The 13,110-nt window shown below is 28.6% G+C and overlaps 1 protein-coding gene across 2 annotated transcripts in view; it reads left to right on the forward strand.

The window, feature by feature from the left end:
* LOC129965733 (major facilitator superfamily domain-containing protein 6-A-like) overlaps positions 1-13,110 on the forward strand; it is a 76,584-nt gene that overhangs the window by 20,430 nt on the left and 43,044 nt on the right. The window lies entirely within an intron of this gene.

Below are 13,110 nucleotides of genomic sequence, written 5' to 3' on the forward strand. Positions count from 1 at the left end.
AAGAATCCAACATTCTTTCATTTCCAAGAACGTTTTTTTTTTTTTTTTTTTTTTTTTTTTACGCATGTGTGTTTAAACAGAAATGAAAACACATAGTAATAAAGTGCAGCAGCATATTGTGATATTCCGTAACATATATAAATATTTTTTTTTTCTGTTTCCCAACGCAGCATTGTTTCTCGTGCAGGCCATATCGCCGTGATTTATATTAATTGCATAATGTGAACAGAATAATGGTGTGTCGCGAATTAGAGTGTTTCTTTTTTTCTTTCCTTATTGTTTATATATAATTTATGACTTTCGTGTACCCAGTTCACCGTACTTGCAGAACACATTAGGCGAATTATTAAACTTTGTTTTAAAGCAAAAAACCATACTGTGTAGAATAGATTTATATTGCAATATTGCTTCTAAAAAATTTGACATTTATAGGAATTTTTTTATTGTGTAATTCTAGAAAATGAGTTAAGTTGAATTTTTGTAATCTTTAAAAAAATTGTTATAAAGTTGTTATATATTATTAATTCTTTTAATTAATAAATAAATTATTTCATTCTAATCGTGTCTATTTATTTTAATTTGAAAATTCTTTTTCTTCTTTCATATTGCTTCATGCATACAAAAAAATTTAAAGACAATTATTTTACATAAAACTTTTAACTTTTCAAATATATATATATATATATATATATATATATATATATATATATATATATATATATATATATATATATATATATATATATATATATATATAAAATATATATAAATAAACTTTACGGAAAAATTTGTTGGAATATAAAATTCTATACATATTAATTTAATGAAATATGAGAAAATAAATAATTAATAATTCAAGATATTACTATTTCAAATCTGTAGAAAATTTTTTTTAATGAATATTTTGTGTTCCACATCTTAATGAAACTTTTTAATAACAAATTTTTAATCTAATCTAATTTTCTTCTAACAAATTTGTGCAGATTGATCCATTTATCGCTTGAAGCATTTGAAAACTATCCCCCACCATTATCAAGACGTCAGGCATTTCATACTTGATCTTTTCTTATTTCAAACACGTAATATTTCTTCAAACAAATAATATTTTGTTTCTTCTCATATATAGTAGAACTCCACTTATCCAAACTCGATTTCGGGAATAAAAATAAAAAGAATAATAAATTGAAAAAATGGCGAGAATAAGAGTGGGAGCGTGGTCAATCTCCATGTCGCATTCTTCTCCAATAGAATTCCTAATTTTAACAATGTTTGAAATTACTTACTAAAATAAAGACATGCATATTATATTATTTATATGCAATTTTTCACTATTTTTATTTTTCTTCTTAGTCTGCCTACCGCTGGTGATTTTCGTGCTACAGGTACCGTTCCAACGCTATTTAGTGTTTTTTGCTATGTTAAAACACATTCCAATAAAAAAAAGTTGGTGTTGCCATTCAAAAATTTTAAAATATTGTCACTGTATCTGCCAATATTAAAGTTTAATTGTTGTTTTTCTTACGATTCTTGAGCGCATACCTTTGAATACTATGAACCGAAATTTTTTTCCGTTTCTCTTTAAGTCTCCCAGCGCTCTATGTCTTAAGTATTCTATAGAATACCGCCATTTTATACATTATAACATTGATAATGCATGACTTCCATTAATGATTCAAGTGAAATGAATAGAAATATTTTAATATCAAACAGAAAAAATTACCGTTCTTCATTAATTTTATCCAATATACTCAACCAAGATTTTAAAATATATACGCTTTTTCTTTTTACTGAGTTTCTTATTAGTGTTGTATTATTTGCTTAATAAAAAGATTATAATAACTAGTTACTTAATAAAGTTGTAACAACTTTTTTATGAACTGTGTGCTGTGTCATCAGATTCTTTCCTATAAGTTATTGCAGTTATTGTACCTCTAAGTCATCAAAGTGACATTTTCCTTTTATAAATGATTGTTGGGTATTTTTAATCTTCTTATAGAGAGAGATCCATTTATTTTTTCTCTTGGATTTCCAGTTTTGTGACATAAGATTTATTGGTGATAATGTAGAACCAAGAATTGGTTGTCGCATGGGCTGTTTAAAAGGAACATAAGTTTTATCTCTTAGTTACTTAAAAGAGTAGAAAACCTTTTTCTATTAGCTCCTTTAAATTCCTGCTTTGAGAGAATATTTGAAATTTCATTCGATATTCATAATCTTAAAGTTAATTTTTACATTAGATATACTATATATTTTTTATAAAAAGTGATTCAATTATTTTATCAGAGGCACTGAGTTATTTATGTATGTTTTGTATTTTTAAATAAAAATTATTCTTTGTATAAAAGAAAAAAATATATATAAATCCTTTGAACGAAAAACAAGGATTTTTTCCACTGAAATTGCCCCGATATAAACTGACCAAAACGCAATCAAAATTAATTTTTTAAAAATTATTAAATATAATTATTTTAATGAAATATTTTAATATTTTTAATTATTTTAATTAATTATTAAATTTAATTATTTGAAATCTTGTTCGAGTAGGTTGTCCCTCAAAACAAATACCATAATCGCGCCAAAATGGCATTATTCTGCCAAAATGAGGTAACCCTCGGGATGAGAGGGTACACCTGGTGGGCTGTCTCCGCAGCACCTGGAAAGAATGTTCATCCTAAATGGCAGGATACCCGTAAACAGGTTGCTATTGTGTGTTGTGTGCGTAACGTTGGTTGCGTGGGCTCGCTGTAGGACGTCTGCTTTTCCTCCGCGTGTCCATAAAGCGTCATTGTTTATTTTGGCCATACAGTACGGGAGAGAGAGCCTACTTTTGTTGCCCGTTTTATAGTTGACTTCATATCCATTCTGAAAACTTATAAAAAAATTCTTAACTGCAAGGTTTACAAAATAAGCACTTCTAAACAAGGAAAATCTTGATTTTTTAAAATTGTCAGCGCATTAAATTAAGGAAAATAAGAAAAAAAAAATCTCATGTTCATTCTAATTTCGATAATTATTAATAAGTTAAATTATTAATAATTAAATTATTCTCTTATACACAAATATTGTGAAATAACATTTTTATCTGAATGTTAATAATGGTCGAATTTTTGAAAATATTGAAATTTATGTAATTAAAAAAAATTCTGTATCTAGAACAATTTTATTTGAATCTGATTATTATCAAATTTGTAAAGCTGGTTGAATTAATTGTCAGTACTAAATTAAATAGTCACACAAAATTAATTAATTGTTAGTATTATATTAAATAGTCACACAAAATTAAATAAATTTTTTGAAATTTCCCTCGAAATTTTTCGAAATTGAATACTTTATAAACGTATTTATATTTATTTAATTTTGCTGTTTTTTAAAATCAATTCTAGTTCCTTATTTTTATTAATTAATCCTCGATTCAGCATTTTTATTGATTGCTGTTCTTTATTAAAATCGGTGTCTTTGTTTTGCAGTAATGTATTTTAAAAATTTGCTTTGTTCTATTTTAAATTTAAATTAAAATATTTGTATAAAGTTTAAAATTATTTTCCTCGTTTAATTCCTTAGTTCTGATTGCTTTGCATTATTTATTTTCTAATCCCCTTTTTTTGTATTTAATAAGTTTCATATTTATGAAATGTATTAAACTTTAAAAAAAAATTATGTCCTTACTATGTTTTTAAACCGAAAGTAAATTCTGTGTAATTAAATTCTAGTTTTTAAATGTTGTTTTGCTTGCCATAATAGCTGTATTCAAAAGATTTTTCTCATTTCCTATTTGGCGAAATTCCAAACTCTTTACAGCAGACTGCTGTAAAGAGTTTGGAAATATTTAATATTTGTATAAAGTTTTAAATTATTTTCCTCGTTTAATTCTTTAGTTCTAATTGCCTTGCATTATTTATTTTCTAATCCCCTTTTTTGTATTTAATAAGTTTCATATTTATGAAATGTATTAAATTTTTAAAAAAATTATGTCCTTACTATGTCTTTAAATCGAAAGTAAATTCTGTGTAATTAAATTCTAATTTTTAAATGTTGTTTTGCTTGACATAATAGCTGTATTCAAAAGATTTTCTCATTTCCTATTTGGCGAAATTCCAAACTTTTTACAGCATACTGCTTAAAAATAATAGTAACTCATAAGTTTCACTAAAGACCGGTTTGTGTTTAACTTTAATCTCTCTCTGTCTATAATTAAAAAACATAACTTTGAAATTATCAAATCATTTTTATTTTCACAATTTTTGACTGATTTGATTTCTATAATTACTTAAATTTCGTTCACTTCAACACAGGATTCCCATTTTGCACCTGAATGTCCAGTCCAACTGATAGATACAATAATTAAATTAATTGGGAAAAATATATTATTGTACTTTGTATCTGCTAAATCTGGGCTGCCTGTCTTTAAACATTCCAGTGTTGTAACATTCGAAGAATAAAAATGATCCATTAACAAATAACCAGATTTTATCATTCCAGCTTGCGCAAGGATTGATTCTGTCATTTCTCATAATTACGAATTCGCTGTGCTTTCTTTCTTCACAGTTGTATACAGCTAACCTATAATTAAATATGATCAGGCGCCATTTTTCGTCTTTTTTATTTCCCAAATAGACCTAAGTGAATAAGGAAATGGTTTTCGTAATAATCCATTATTGAAACGATGCTTTCATTCGATAAGAGCAGCCTTCCAGTTACTGTTCTGAATTCATTCATCTTTTCTGTCAACTGATCCGTTTGCTGTCTGATAAATTGAAGGACTAAATCCACTTTTATCGTAATGTCGTTCTCGAAACCTCTGGTAATGGTTTGTTTGGACGACCGATCTTCATAATTTATGTGCCCTTCCTTAAGTACAAGAAATCAATGGTGTCACATTTCTGTAATATGTTTTGCGACATTTGCACCAACAGTCAGGGGTGTTTGTGCTCCGGGGAAACCCCGGAATTCCGGGGATTTTGAACTTCGATACCCGGAAATTCCGGGGATCGTCGTTCAAAAGGAAGTAGGAATAATAATGAATTATTTATTTTGATCTGGGTAATTTTGTTTGCTTTGAAAGCAGAAAACGCAAGGTCAGTGTGTGTGCTGAAAACTTTTCCTTTCTTTCTCCAAAGGCAGTGATAATGCGTGAAAAGGGGGAAAAAACTTCTTTTTTGTTTTTTCCTTATTGCGAGTTATGACTCATTCCCCCGGTTCTCGGACATTCTCTTCTGGATTATTTTCGGCAAGTAGGCGCGGCAGAAAAAAAAGGGAGAGACTTCGTTCGACCAGATGTGCGATCACGTGACCTGGGTTCAAAGGTCTTAATTTTGCAAAAAAAGTAATTCATTGAACTTTTATAATTAGGTCATTCAATACTTCATAATTGTAATTTTTCATTTCTCCCCCCCCCCTTCTCGAAACTCCAAAATGTCGGTAGTAAGTCCGTAAAAGTTTCAGGGGATTTTTTGGGGTCCCACAAACACCCCTGAACAGTGGAATAGAACCGAACAACATGTAACTAAAGTCAGGACCTGATTTTTATATTGGCAAAATAGGCATGTATCTAGAGGGCTCATAACTTGACCCAAAGTTTTTTTCAGTATTTTTAGGATTATCTAATTTCGTATATTCTTTCTTATACTCATTTGATTTGCAAAGATCCCACATTTGAATATATTCAAATTAAAATCAAGTATTGTTTAGAGTTTAGAGCATTATTCTTAAAATGTTTTTAATGTCTCCAAAGTGTTTTTTGTGCAGTGAGTCATCTGACTCGCAAGTCAACAGCCGGGGTAAATTTTGTATTAAAGCGTTGTTTGTTGTAAGCTTTAAAAATGTTCCTTAACTTTTACAATTTTGTTTCAAATGTTCAAATTTTAATTTAATTTTTTTTACCGCGAGATACTGAAACCAACTTTCTGGAAGACACCTCCCCCTCCAGTTAATTATTTTGTTATTTCTGTTTGCTGTAATACGCATTATTTATAAACTTATTACTTTATTACGTAGATATTAAATTAAAATTAATTTTTAAAAATACATGGTTTTAAAGTTTGGAGGGAGTAAGATGGTCCCTGAACTTACATTGTCTGCCTGCAGAGATTTTAATACTTTGGCAACTCAGATTTAGCAGATACAAGGTACAATAATATTTTCCCCTAATAATTTGCACTTTCACTGTACAAAATTTTATCTGGCCTTTACTGCACAGAGCTTAATCTGGCTTTTACTGTACACAGCTTAATCTGGGTTTTTCTGTACAGAACTTAATCTGACTTTTACTGTACAGAGCTTAATCTGGCTTTTATAAAGTTGGTCAAATGTCATGGGTTAACGTGGACAATTCTGAATTTTGGCTCTTTGTTTCAGAATTGTTCTGAATTTTTCGTATAGATAAATAGATCATATTCAGAAAAATATTAATATATACAGTAGACTCCCGATTATCTGCGCCTGCCACACTAAGATTTTTTTTTCTTTCAAGCAAAGAGAAAATGCTTCCAAAGCAAGAAGCAAATGCGAATGACTGATTTCTTCAAAAAGGTGTAGTTTTACAGTTATGCTTTTGTAATTACATAATACATTACAGTATTAAAACAGTACATATGTATTAATTTTTCTGTGTATCCTTGACGCCTCTCGTAAGTACAAAGCACTTTTCTGTTTCCATTAACAAAATGCATTTTAGGTTAGTTTTGAGTGATATACTAAAATATTAAGCGTTAGTTAAACATTTCCTGCTGTTTATTTTACATTTTATTGTACATAAAACGATTTTTCAAAGTTGGAATGACTGTTTTCTCTTTTGCTATACTCGTTTTTAGCTTTTTTCGAATTATCCGCGATTTTTGTTATCCGCGGCGGCCGCGCCACCCAATTCCGCGGATAATCGGGAGTGTATTGTATATAATTTTTAAGTAGATAGAAAAGTTGATTAATTTTAAATTATCTTTGTTATTGTTTATCTAAAGTGACTAAATATCCTGGATTAACAAAGGGGTCAGCGCCGGCATAAAAGAAATGTGAACGATGCGACCATGCAAGGCCATGCTGAAAATGCTTTTGTTTTCTGTCTTCTGTTTTGCTTCAATTTAATGCACATATACATGCATTTAGTCGCATTAGATAAACGATCACGTGATTTGTGCACATTTCATTTCCATCAATCCGTAGCAAGGTTGAACACTTTCAAACTTAAGATTGCAGATAACTAACCTCGACTATATATTTCTAGTCATAATCGCAAGTGTCATTTTTTTTAAAAAAAAGATTCGAAATATATCACTATGAGCCCTCATATAATTTTTTATATTTAATATTCGAATACATCCACAAAGTGATTAAAAAACGCAGATACGGTATATTTGCATGGAAATGCTGATTTTAGTGTTTTCAGAATTATATTTTATTATCCTTCAGGTCGATTAATTTTCTTTTATGTTCTAATTTTTACAATATTTTTAATTTTTCAAGCATTTTTTTTGTATAAATTTATTCATTTTATTACTCATTTAATCATGCTTAGTTTATCTGGTTTAGCTATTTTTTATCCTAGTCATGTCATGTCTGAAGACGATTTTTTGAAATGTTGCGAAGACTTAAGTGCGACCTGAAGACGATAGTCCCAAATGTTGCCAAGATTCATTTGCGAATTTGCTGGACTATCTTGATTTTATTGATTTATTTAGTGGCATCAGAATTTGTCTTCAAGTTTTGTCTTTCAGGATTACAATAATACAAATTACTATAACTATTTAAAATTAATTTATGGGAATTGTTATTATTTTGAACATTGAAGTTATTGGCCAGCAGCTATAGAGAGATCTTTTTCATGATTGAAAGCAATTAAAATTTTTAACATAAATGAAGAATGATTTATCTCCAGAAACATTTTATCAATCAGATCTACATTTGATGAAAAAAAACTTAATTAGTTGATAATAACTATGTATTAATACAAATTTATGAGGGACAAGGATTTATTTTCAATATTTAATTGCTTTAAATAAAAATCAATAAATAAATGGTAAATAATTTTAATCAGTAAAGTAATAATAATTTAAAACTGAATTGTTTAAAATAATTAAATGTCAAAAAATAAGTAATATACAGCATTTTGAACTATGCTGAGTGTGTAATAAAAGCTTAAAATAAATAATACAATTATTTAGTATAAGGTATAATTAAAAATAGTTCAATTTATACAAAGTTTTTAAAAAAATGTGAGATTTTTATTACATTATTTGATTGAATACATTGCCTAGCAGTTAAATGTTCGAATGAATTGAGGGAGTTTAAAATTATTCTCATATTTCTATTAATAATGGATTGTGGGTGTGGGCGTTGGCACTTAACAAGCCGAAAAGTTTCATGAACACCCTGAATTTTCTCAGATTTTTAAAACATTTTTTTGCATAATTTTTAATATTAGATTGCATTGTTGTTCATAAATTCAAACCGCATATTCTATTTAATATCTATGTAGTTAGTTAGCATGAAGGAAGCAGAGAAGTGCCATAAAAGTTGAAGGTAAATGAATTGTACAGTTACGTTTTTATTAGTACGATGATATAACGGAATTCGATTCCATTAAGATGGTTCATATATGGAACGAAAGAATAGGTGTAAGGCTATTTAAAGAAAACGCTGTCTTCTGTCCAATTTGATATTGATTCTTACCACAATTTGATATTACAAATTTTTTTTAAAGGAGTCTTGAACAGCAAGTTTGCACAAGATATTTAATTGAAAATAAACACAAAGAGTATTTTTGGTTAACCAGCTGGTCGAGTTAGAAATATACTATATTTCTGTTTTTGCTTACATTTAAACCACAACGTTTCTTCTGTGAATGCCATGAAATAAAAAATAGAAATAAATAAAAAGTCTTCGAAGGTGTGTCTGAAAGTAGTAGGAAGAAAGTGCGTCTTCCAAGGCAGTTGTGGCAGTTGTAATGAGGGAAAAAAATAGGTGCAGAAATGATAGCCCCCTGATCTCGGCGACCTCGGCAAGGCGTGACTCGTTTCTGCGTCGACCTCATCGACCTCCGCAAGGTTTTCTCAAAAGGTGCAACCTGCAAGATCTTCATAAACACCAAGATCAGTGTCAAGACGCAGGATTTTTTTTTTTGTTTGTTTCGGCACAACAAACGTTACATATATGTAATGATACTATTTTTTTTGTAACCGTGGGACATTGTGAAGACATATAATTTGTGCCTCCGGTTGTCTGGGAACAATTTCAAAGACACTTATTTGGCGGAATCATTGTGTTTAGACGTTGAGGACTGTGAAGTAGGCGTTATTTGGCGAATTTTCTTGGAAAAGGAGTAACGGCTGTGCACTCTACACAGCAGTGTGTTATTCAAAAATATCAGAACGCTTGCTCAGTTAAAAATTAAATATATTTAGTATTATCTTATACGTATGACTTTCAATTTCATTCATTTGCAGAATATTTATTTTCAGATCTGATCTTTTTTGTTTGACTGCCGTTTTATAGAACAGGTTTTATCGAAACATTCTAGGAATTGTAACTAGAATTTTAGAATTTTCTTGCTGATGTTATTACGAGAAAAACTTTTCCAAATCAAAATGATTCGATCATTTTTTTTTTAGAGTTACCTTGATTCTAAATATAACTGAATATTTAAATTGCAAATAGACTTTTAGCTGTATTGTGTGCAAGTTTTTTTCATTAAAATTTTGCTCTCACTTTCTTGTAAATATTCTTCAAGAATACTCGAATCTTATTTATCAATATTTACGTTTTATTATTATAATTATTTAGCGAAAGTCATTATTTCTAATATGCTAAAATGATTACAATTTTTATATTTCAATCGTGGATAAAAAGTGTTCACAAGTACACTCGACATATACTAGTGTAATTTGATTTTTTTAATTTTAATCTTTTAACTTTCGATTTGAAGTCATTGAATTTTTGAGTTATTGCATTTTTTTGCATGCCAAAGTATGAAAACTGATAGATTTGATGGAAATTTTTATGAAGATATGTATTTTGAACGCTAAAACTGTGTATCAAATTTTATCCATCAATCTGTCTTTTTTTGTTCTTATCATGTTTATTGTATTTGGACAGATGGGCAAAACATACTTCTTCCTGAATGGATTTAGTTCAAAATTTGATAAAAATGTAGAAATACTCAACAAAAATGTTCGAGTAGAAACCATTTACAAAATTTTATTCGTTTAATTTAAAGTGTTTTTGAATTATCAGGTTGACAGACAAAGGGATATTATTCTAAAGACGTGTTTTTCGGATTCAAAAAGATCTGAAACTTGGAAATTTGCCAAAATCTCGCCAAAATCGAGTTCTTATTTTTTGATGATTACAATATTTTTGTTTGTATATTTATTGTACGAGTAAATAAAAAATGAATAAACAGTTAGAATTATATAGATAAATTTAGAATTCTGAGGAAAATAAATATCGAGAAAACATGCTCTTCAAAATTAAGAAAAAAATATTTCGATGGTGAATTATTTTCCTTTTTAGTTCTTTACAGACTTTGAAAACTTATCTACTATTAAAGCTATTTTCTTCAAAAAAAAACAACAACAAAAAAACTCTGGAATAAAAAAAATATTCTTAATGAACTGTTAATAATAAAGTGGGTTGATTAGGATAATAAATCAATTGTTTTCAATAAAAAAAATACCAGCAAAGTAAGAACCACGTGATGTAGTATAAGAACTTGACGAACAAGAACTTTAGATGGGCAATTTGAATTGAAAAGATGTTTTTTTTTTTTTTTTTTTTTAATGAAGAAGACCTTTTAGTCATGTGTCCACCGATATTGTGTTGATCTGTTCGTTTTTTTAAAATTCGAAAGGTCAACAACCTATTGTCGTGACACAGCATTTTAATATATTTCCTGCTTTGGATCCTTGTCCACTTGCTAGCTATTCATTCGAATTTGATCAATCAATAAAAAGGTTTGCGTTCCTTTTATATATTTTAAATTCAGCAGAAAGTTCAGTCTAGGTTAAAAGAATTTAATTGGCGTCACAGAAAAGCTTCCTTGGCCTTATCCGGGAAGGGTCATTGTATATTTCAAAAGGATGTATTCAGTTGTCAACATTTTAAGTCGTGGAAAAAAAAATACCTAAAAGACATCTACCAAGAACTGTCATCTGTAGAAAAAAAAAATGTCATAGGGCCAATATACGTGGTACGTACAAAGCAGAAGTTTTTTTTCCCGTACAAATTCTATTTTTAAAATTGAATTTGGTAAATACTGAAAATGTATACAGAATATCCACTTTAATCATGCTCATTAGTAATTAAACCACTATTGGTAGCGTATATTTGTTGTTGGAAAAATGTTTAAAATGACGTTAAGAATTATATTTCGTGTTGTGCGAGTCAAATTATATAATACTGAAATAAATTCAAAATCTTAATTTTTTTGTAGTTTCCAGGCCTTAATGTGTAGCACACTATTTTTGACCTCTAACATTAAAAAAAAAAGAAATATATATATATATATATATATATTTGTATTTCTGAGATTAAAATTGCAGAATTATGAAGCATTGTGTACCACTATTTCATACCCTCCAACAGCTACGGAATTTCCTTGGTTGTTACAGAAATTAGATGAAAACTTCGATTACGGATATATAGTAAAAATTACAGAAAACTATTAAAAACGAGGGAAATGTCCTCTTCTCAAATCCTCGCTCACAGCAATGTTATTGATTAAAGAATTTTTAGAATGTTCTTTTTTTTTTTAAAGGAATTTTGTTCCAGTATAAACATAAAAAAATTGGAGTCACTTTTCTTAACAAAAATGTATATGGGAGATCATGAATATGATAGATGATGTTAAACTGAGCAATGATGAAAAAAAGTAGAAGTATTTGCAGGTTTAATGAAAAAATTATAAATGTTCTAACAAATAGTGTTAATTTGTTTCATCAACAAAATTGTATAGGATGATTTAAAAAAAAAAATTTCACTTATATATTTAGTCAATAGCAAATGTATGTTAAATAATTTTGAATCATGTTTGAAAATACTTTTTCAATTTATTAAATTTTTTGAAAATATCTGTTTTTCAATAATTTGTCAATGTTACGTTATATGATATATATTGGTAAGAAGCGCTACTGATGACTCGCCAGCCAATGTTGGAGGTATGCTACTTTTTCATTTAGTATCTTTCAGTGAATGCCTCTAAGATCAGCCAATCAATGCATGGCTTTTCCTTGAAGTGATCTGCGATTAACTTAAAATAATGAGAAGTTTCATAACTCGGCCAATTTTGCTCGCGAAACTGTGACTCTAGTGTCTAATTTCTCGAACAAAATAAACCTAATTAATATTAGGGTCTTAAGAGATTTTATTAGGTATGTATATTAATAGTATTTTATTAAGTATGACAAATATCGCCGATTACTGCGTAAAAAATTTAGGCTTCATATTTTTTTCAGAAGGTTATTATTATTATTATTATTTTTGCAGTAACCAGATAAAAGGCCTTCTTTACGTCATTTATAGCGGTTTTCAATTTATAAGCATAAGCATATGCATATCTAAATAGATAATTGTCTTATAAAATGTTCTTATGACTTATATTAAAATAATTTTCCATTGTGTGTCATTCCATTCAAAAGTGTCAACAAAGGAACATTGACAAAAACATATATAAGTTCAATGCTATCAATTGGTTTGGCGTCATAGTCACTTGATAAGCGTGACTGCCCATATTTTCGATACAGATACAGTAGACTCCCGATTATCCGCGGGCGGGTTATCCGCGGAGCGGATTATCCGCGCCTGCCGGACTTGAGTTTTTTTTTTTTTTTTTTTTCTTATGAGAAAAGAGAAAATGTTTCCAAAGCAAGAAGCAAACACAAATCACTGATTTCTTCAAAAAGGTGTAGTTTTACAGTTATGCTTTTGTAATTACATAATACATTACAGTATTAAAACAGTACATATGTATTAATTTTTCTGCGTATCCTTGACGCCTCTCGTAAGTACAAAGCACTTTTCTGTTTTCATTAACAAAATGCATTTTAGGTTAGTTTTGAGTGATATACTAAAATATTAAGCGTTAGTTAAACATTTCCTGCTGTTTATTTTACGCTTTATTGT

The sequence above is a fragment of the Argiope bruennichi genome, chromosome 4 (genome assembly GCF_947563725.1).
Source record: "Argiope bruennichi chromosome 4, qqArgBrue1.1, whole genome shotgun sequence".
Classification (NCBI taxonomy): domain Eukaryota; kingdom Metazoa; phylum Arthropoda; class Arachnida; order Araneae; family Araneidae; genus Argiope; species Argiope bruennichi.